At 55.9% G+C, this 7,313-nt stretch overlaps 1 protein-coding gene across 21 annotated transcripts in view; it reads right to left on the minus strand.

The window, feature by feature from the left end:
• The window catches only part of SUN1 (Sad1 and UNC84 domain containing 1), a 52,309-nt gene extending 45,226 nt beyond the window's left edge, over positions 1–7,083 (minus strand). For 6 of the 21 annotated variants that reach the window (XM_057315655.1, XM_057315642.1, XM_057315639.1 and 3 more), the window contains exon 1: positions 5,933–6,018. The gene's annotated coding sequence lies outside the window, so the exon portion shown is untranslated. Of the gene's footprint in view, positions 1–1,298; positions 1,387–4,704; positions 4,899–5,932; positions 6,067–6,965 lie in introns of those variants that run through there. The other 15 variants (XM_057315653.1, XM_057315635.1, XM_057315627.1 and 12 more) reach the window with 10 other exon arrangements.
• Positions 7,084–7,313: the final 230 nt, after the last annotated feature.

The raw sequence follows: 7,313 nt of genomic DNA on the forward strand, positions 1-7,313 counted from the left end.
CACCCAAACACCACTTAGCAGATCAACGCTGTGTAGATGCCTGCACAGTGGGGAGAATTCACTGCTGGGCGCCTTCCGCTTTGTCTTTAACCTGAAAATCCTGTCTCTGCTGCTTGTCCCACCACACCTGGCAAAACCATGCGGAGAGCGATACAAATGTGTGATGAGCAGAAAGGGTCATGAACACCTAGGCCTCCTTATTCTTTCTCCTAACGGGTTCAAAGTGCTTCTCACGTGTGCTCATCAGAGCGGAACAGCTGTATCAGCTGTGCTTTATTTCCAACTATAACTGGGAATCAGAATTAGGAACAGCAATCACAGGCTTTTATTGGTACTGTAAACACTTAATCCACAGCAGTTCTCGAGAACCCCTCCCATGCTCTGTCCTCCCAGACAGGAAGCAGCAGGCTCAAAGTCAGTGTCTCCCGGCAGGGGGAAGGTCTGCAGCATAAGCGGCGAGGGAAGAGATCATCAGGTTGACCTGTCTTCCATGTTCTAGGTGTAGCTCACATCGCCCAATAATATTAACTGAGGATCCAACAAAATACAGACAACGGCTAAAAACAAAGCAACCGGGCAAAGCACAGCTTTGTTTTCAAGCTACACGTGTCCCCGGAGGGTACCGCTCGTTCCCACCGGAGCCGCCCATCTGTACTTGAGGGCTCTCTCCACCACTTCCATCGAGGACCTGCACTTGTGTTCCGCACAAAGGTCAAGACGCTCGCGTCACATAGCTCTTATCTCCTAAACTAAAACTTGCAACCGATGACCATTCACTAAGGGCCCCTATGTGACTACATGAACCACCAAGCACCCAGATGACAAGCACGGTTAAGGACACAGGTGATTCAAACCGCACAACTGCCTATGAAGGACCCACGTCACCTCACAAAGGAGAACCAATCACGATATACGTCATAAGCAGTAAAGCCCTGTTCCATATTCCCATCTGCCAATCCTGCTTATTCTGACCCAATGCAAGCAAACGGTTTCAAAGGCACATAGCAGGTCCAGTCTCCCCTACCCGAAATCAAGAGGAGTGAGCAATCCAAAACAGCAGTAAGTTCCAAACGTGGGAATGGAGGGTAGCAAGAAAGAAGGAGCGCAGCCCCCCCACTGAACTACGAGCAGCAGCATCTCAGCACCTGTGTCACTCCTGTTGGGACACCATCACCGTCTTGCTCCCATCCGCCCCGGGAACCTACATGTGGGCGTGCTCTCGGCAACATGCTCAGGACGACCTCCCTGAATCCCAGTGGGCCTCACAGACACTGTGACTCCCTGTGCTCTTGCCTCACCTTGAAATATTTAGGTAGGGGCAGGAGTAGCAATGCTGAATGATGGTTCCATCCTGTGTCACTTCCACCAAAAAATGTTGCCTGGCATCTGTATGGTGAGCAAATTCAAAGTGACTCTACGTTCAGAATCTGGAGACCATCTGATCATCATAAATTCAGAACCAGGAAGAAATGGCTATGAGCAGACACCCCATAATGCCACTATTCTCTGAAAATAGGTCACCCAGCAATTTCCAGTTAAAAATGGTACACTGAACAAAGATGGTAGCTCCCGCTTTCTTCTGACACCCCTCCTAAAAAAGACTGTTTCGTAAAGGCACAGAGCAAAACAAAAAGAAGAAACAACAACAGCAAGAACCCTGGAAGCTAGAATACAAATGAATAAATGAAAACACACCTAAGCCAGAAAAAGCTGAATGGCAAGCTTGCAATGAGGAACGCTGAGAAACGTCCAGCTGTCACCATGGAAGCCCGAATGGTTACAGTAGTGGCACCCGGGTCCGTTCAGAAGGGAGGGTGTCGACTGGAGCCAAAATACAGCAGGGATCGAACACTGAAAGTCTGTTTAAAAGCGGTTAGGCAAAACCACAGGACCACCTCAGTCAGTGCAGGAAAGCACCTGGCAAAGTCCAACACCCTTTCACCATAAAAACACTGAATGAAACAGAAGCAGAAGGGAACTTCCCCAACCTGATAAAATGCACAGCTCACATCACACTCTCTGGTAAAACACGGACAGCTTTCCCCTCAGATCGAGAACAGAACAAGGATGCCTACTTTCAGCACTGCTAGTCCACCCGGTCCTGGAGTTCCAGCTGGAGCAGTTAGGCATGAACAAGAAACACAAGACATCAAACTGGAAAGGAGAGAGTAAAGCTACCTCTCTCACAGATGACATGATCTCACAAGTTCAGCAAACATGCATATTACAAGGTCAACACACAAAAATCAGTTGTATTTCTATAAACCAGCAATGAACAATCTGGAAATGAAATTAAGGAAACAACTCCTCTTACAACAGCAACCAAAAGAACAACAAACTAACAAACTGAGGGCTACAGAGGGGAGGGGGGTGGGGGAATGGGATAGACCGGTGATGGGTAGTAAGGAGGGCACGTATTGCATGGTGCACTGGGTGTTATACACAACTAATGAATCATCGAGCCTTACATCGGAAACCGGGGATGTACTGTATGGTGACTAACATAATATAATAAAAAATCATTATAAAAAAAAAAAAAAAAAAGAACAACAAACTTAAGAATGGTACACTGAACATGACAAAACACTGCTGAAAAAAATTAAAGAAAAATACGTGGAAAGACATCCCCTGTTCATAGACCAGAAGACTTAATATTTTTGAAACATGGCAATATAATCCTAAGAGATCCACAGATTCAGTGCAATTTCTATCAAAGTCCCAATGACCTTTTCTGCAAATATAGCAAAGTTACTCTTTAAATTCATGTGGAACTGGGGTGCCTGGGTGGCTCAGCCGGTTAAGCATCTGTCTCCGGCTTGGGTCATGATCTCTGGGTCCTGGGGTCCTGGGATCGAGTCCTGCGTTGGGCTTCCTGTTTAGCAGGGAGTCTGCTCTCTCCCTCTCCACCTGCCCCCCCATGCTCTCTCTAATAATAAATAAAATCTTGAAAAAGAAAAGAAAGCCAAAATAAAGCAAAGCAGGTAACAAACGCAAGCGAGGATATAGACTCACGGGAACCCTTGCGCGCAGTTGATGGGAATGTAAAATGGTGCAGCCACTATGGAAAACAGTTTGGCTGTTTCTCTACACATTAAATCAGAGCCACCATATGATCCAGAAATCCCATTCCCAGATACGTACCCGAAAAATTGAAAACAAGTACTCAAAAGCCTGTACACAAATGCTCATAGCAGCATTATTCATAATAGGCAAAAAGTAGAAATGACTCAAATGTCCACTAACAGACGAATGGATGAAAAACCTGTGGTACATTCATGCGGTAGAATATTACACAGCCGAAAAAGGAATGAAGTTCTGGTACGTTACAATACGGACAAACCTTGAAAACTTACTCTGAGTGAGAGAAGCCAGGCACGAAAGGCCACATACTGTATGAATCCGTGTCTATAAAAAAAATCCAGAATCGGCAAATTCGTAGACAGAAAGCAGATCAGTGGATGCCGGAGGCTGGGAACAGCGGGCAATGCGAAAGTGCCTGCTAAGGGGCTCAACAGACCGTGCCGGACCTACGGCGTGAGGATGGCTGCCCGGCGTACCTTACGCCCCTCCCGACACAGCACAGCGGCCCATGTTATGCTGCGCGCTTCACCACAAACACAGAAAAGTAGTTCCAGCCAGCACACACTAACCACCTTCCTGCCTTCCCTCAAAGAAGACCGGAGGATAAAACCAAGGGGTCTCGGGGAGCCTGGGTGAAGCGTCTGCCTTCAGTTCAGGACATGATCCCACATGGGGCTCCCTGCTCCCTGCTCAGCGGGAAGTCTGCTTCTCCCTCTGCCCCTCCCTCCTGCTTGCGCGCTCCTCTCTCTCAAATTAATAAAACCTTAAAAAAAAACAAAAACAGAAAACAAGGGGTCTCTACAGCAGAGGACAAGAGGAATCCTGAAGCTTCTGAATGGGACCCCTGAAAAGGGAGCCGAGTAAGCACATCCTCACTAATTTTTGAGGGCTACATCCACACTCTTCTACCCAACTTTGAAAACAAGGCAGGAGTGCGGAAAGCCCCTGAGAATATAAAAAGCCCAATAAAAGGACCTCAAGTTAACGCCACTGAGGGTTCCTCCAGGAAGCAGCACTCGTATCGGCCAACAGCGAAAGCACCCGAGCGGGTCACAGAACTTCCGAAGGACTGGCCAGGGTCCCAGTCTCAGACGTATGTGCTCAACCAAGATCACCCAACATTTCAGCAGACAGACCAAAACAAGCAAAAAGTGAGGTCATGGAAGAAGACAATAAACATACTGCTGAGTTTTAGAGAAAAAAAAGAACCACCAAAAAAGCTTTGGGAAGTTTAAAATATGATGGCCAAAATAAAATGCTAAATAAAGGAGAAGAAAAAACTGAGGAAATCTCCTACAAAGTGAAACAAAAAGACAAAAATGGAAAACAGGATAAAGATTTTATTTTTAAAAAGTAGAAATTCGATCCAAAAGGTCCAATGTCCAAATAGTATTTCCAAAACACACAGAAAACAGAGAACTAAAACAAGAGGAGAAAAGTGTCAAAGAAAACAGTGCGAGAAAATTCCCCAGAATTAACCATCCTGAGCTTCCAGACTTAAAAGAACTACGCAGTGTCCCACGAAATGGAAGGAAATAACCTAAAATCCCAGTTTCTGAGCACTGAAGACCCCGGCAGTAACAAGTCTGTACACACACGGTTGAGAACGAGGGCGGCACCGACCTGGGCAGCTCCCTGGAAGCTCAGAAGACAACTGAGCACCCACCACCTGCAGTTCCAGGGCCGGGCACACTAGAGTGCTCTAGTCCGCTGTGGGGGGCACAGACAAGTAAGTCCCCGCCCCTGCCCCCCCCCCCCCAGCGCTGTGCTGCCAGGTGGTTGGCGTGCACTCCAAGCTGGCTCACACGTGCAGGCGGAGAGTGAGGGCCCTACAAACACTAGGCCCCGCCCGGCCTGCACAGGTGCAGAAACTGCAGAAACTCCTGGACCCTGGAGGGCTGCAGAGCAGGTCAAGGGGGGCGGGCGCCCCACCCCCACCCCGGACTCCAGGGAGGCCTGACCCCCCTCCCGTGGGGGTCAGGGGAGCCGCGATGGGGGGGGAATGGAGGCTCCCGGGTGGTGGGGTGCGGGGGTGGTGGCGGTGCGGGGTTCGGGGGCACCCAGGTGTTGGGAGAGGCGGGGCGCCCAGGTGTGGGTGAGTGGGGGAGTTGGGGGCGCCCGGGTGTTGGGGGCGGGGGCTCCCCGGTGTGGGTGAGTGGGGGGGACCGGAGCTCCCGGGTGTTCGGGGGAACGGGGAGGAGGGAACTCCGAGTGTTGGGGGCTCCCGGGGTGTTGGGAGGGCGGGGAGGCGGGGACTCCCGGGTGCGGGTGAGTGGGGGAGGCGGGGCGCCCGGGTGTTGGGGGTGACGGGGGTCGGGGGCTCCCGGGTGTTCGCGGGGTCGGGGAGGCGGGGACTCCCGGATGTGGGTGAGTGGGGGAGGCGGGGCGCCCGGGTGTTGGGGGTGACGGGGGTCGGGGGCTCCCGGGTGGGGGGGGGGGCGGGGAGGCGGGGACTCCCGGATGTGGGTGAGTGGGGGAGGCGGGGCGCCCGGGTGTAAGGGATCTGGGGCGCTGGGGTCGGGGGTCCCAGGTGGGGGCGGGCGGCGACGACAGAGGTCCCCGGGTGCGCACGCGTCCCCACCGGAACCCCGGTAGGCCGCTCAGGCCGGGCGGAGGGGACGCCCCGGGACAGGCCTGCTGCAGACTCGGGCCAGGTGCTGGGACGCGCGAGGCCGAGGAGGGGGCGGCGGCCGTTGGCGGCCCAAGCGGGCCCCGCGTCTCGGCCCGGGCCCGCCGCCTCCGGCCCGCAGCTCCCGCCCGCCGTAAGGGACGCCTTAGCCCCAGTCCTGTCCCTCGAGCCGACCTTGCTCCGACTCCCCACCCCCACCCCCGCCCCCGCCCAGGAACTCACCTGCCTCGCGACACAGCCACCACCGACTGCGCCTCCGCTGCCGCCCCAGGCCTGGTCCGCGCCACCCAGACGCGATCCCTAGAGGAGTCCTTGCGGTCGCCAGCCAATCACGGGCCGCGCCTGGAGGCGGGGCGGGAGCAACGCGGACTTCCACCAATCTGGAGCGCGCCACCTGAAGCCCCTCGGCCAATGACAAGGCGGCCTATCTAGGAGCCGGGCCAATCGCGAGCTGAGGCCGAGTCCCGAGGCGGAGAAGTGGGCGGGGCTACGAGGCGGCGCGCCGGGCTGTACGGCGGGAGGGACGTACGTCGCGGGGGCCGTGGGGCGGAGGAGGGAGCGCGGCCGCGGCGGGAGGGGCCGCACGGGGGAGGAGCTACCGTCCCCGCCCCAGCCGCCCCCCTTTCGGCGGGGCGCGCGACCCCGGCCCTGCTGGGCCGCTGGGGGGCCGCGGTGGGCCCCGCCCTGCGCCCTCTGTCCGCACTTGCCCGCTGTGGGGCGGGGCGGGGGCGACCGCCGCCCCCCTTTACAGAAGGGGAGACTGAGGCTCGGGCGGGCCCCAGCGAGTCCTCGCCTCTCCGGCCGCGTCTCTCGGGCAGCCGCGGGGCGTTCCCCCCGGAGCGAGTTCACGTGCCCTTTCACAGGGGTGGGGGCCGCTGGACGGAGGGGGACGCGCGCGTGTGCAGTAGCGGCCGCACAGGTCAACACTTTGGTCTCTAGGTAGGGGGCGGGGGAGGAGGGCAGAACTCTCCCTGCAAAAACAACAAAAACAGGGAGGGAAGTTCTACGCTCACCTGCAGAGGGTTTACCGCGCAGGACGGGCTGCTCTCCGGAGCGAGGAGCAGTGGAGAGCAGGGATAAAACGCCCCCAGGCACACGCAGTCCCGCGAGGAAACCCGCAAGTCCCCTGTGTCTCGTCTCTGCCCCCGGGGAAGGAGGCCGAGGGCAGGGCGGGCCCGCCGGAGCTGACTCCGGCTCCCTGAGCACCCGGGGTCCGTCCCGGGACCCACACCCACCCATACCGGCCTCCACCTACCTGGACTCAACTGATTGGCACTGACACCAGCTGGACTGAACGGGCTGGGGCTCGTCCGTACCAGTGAATCGGTCTGAATGAGTGCACCTGCTACCGTCGCTGTGCGAGGCCCTTCAGCACAGTGACAAGTACTCCGGGGGGGCACCTAGTCCAGCCCCTCGGGAGGGCCCTTGCTCGCCCGGCTCCCCACTTCGCCTCCTCCCCTCTCCCTCTGGCTGTGGGCCAGCTACTCCACCCGGCCTTCCCCCACTGACCTGGCCCGTCTGGGACCCGTTCATTTCAGACTCAGCACACTCTCTCCTAGACAGCTCCTTGGGGGCACTGCCCTCCGAGGTAGGGTTGCATGGA

The sequence above is a fragment of the Ursus arctos genome, unplaced genomic scaffold, assembly GCF_023065955.2.
Source record: "Ursus arctos isolate Adak ecotype North America unplaced genomic scaffold, UrsArc2.0 scaffold_2, whole genome shotgun sequence".
Lineage (NCBI taxonomy): Eukaryota > Metazoa > Chordata > Mammalia > Carnivora > Ursidae > Ursus > Ursus arctos.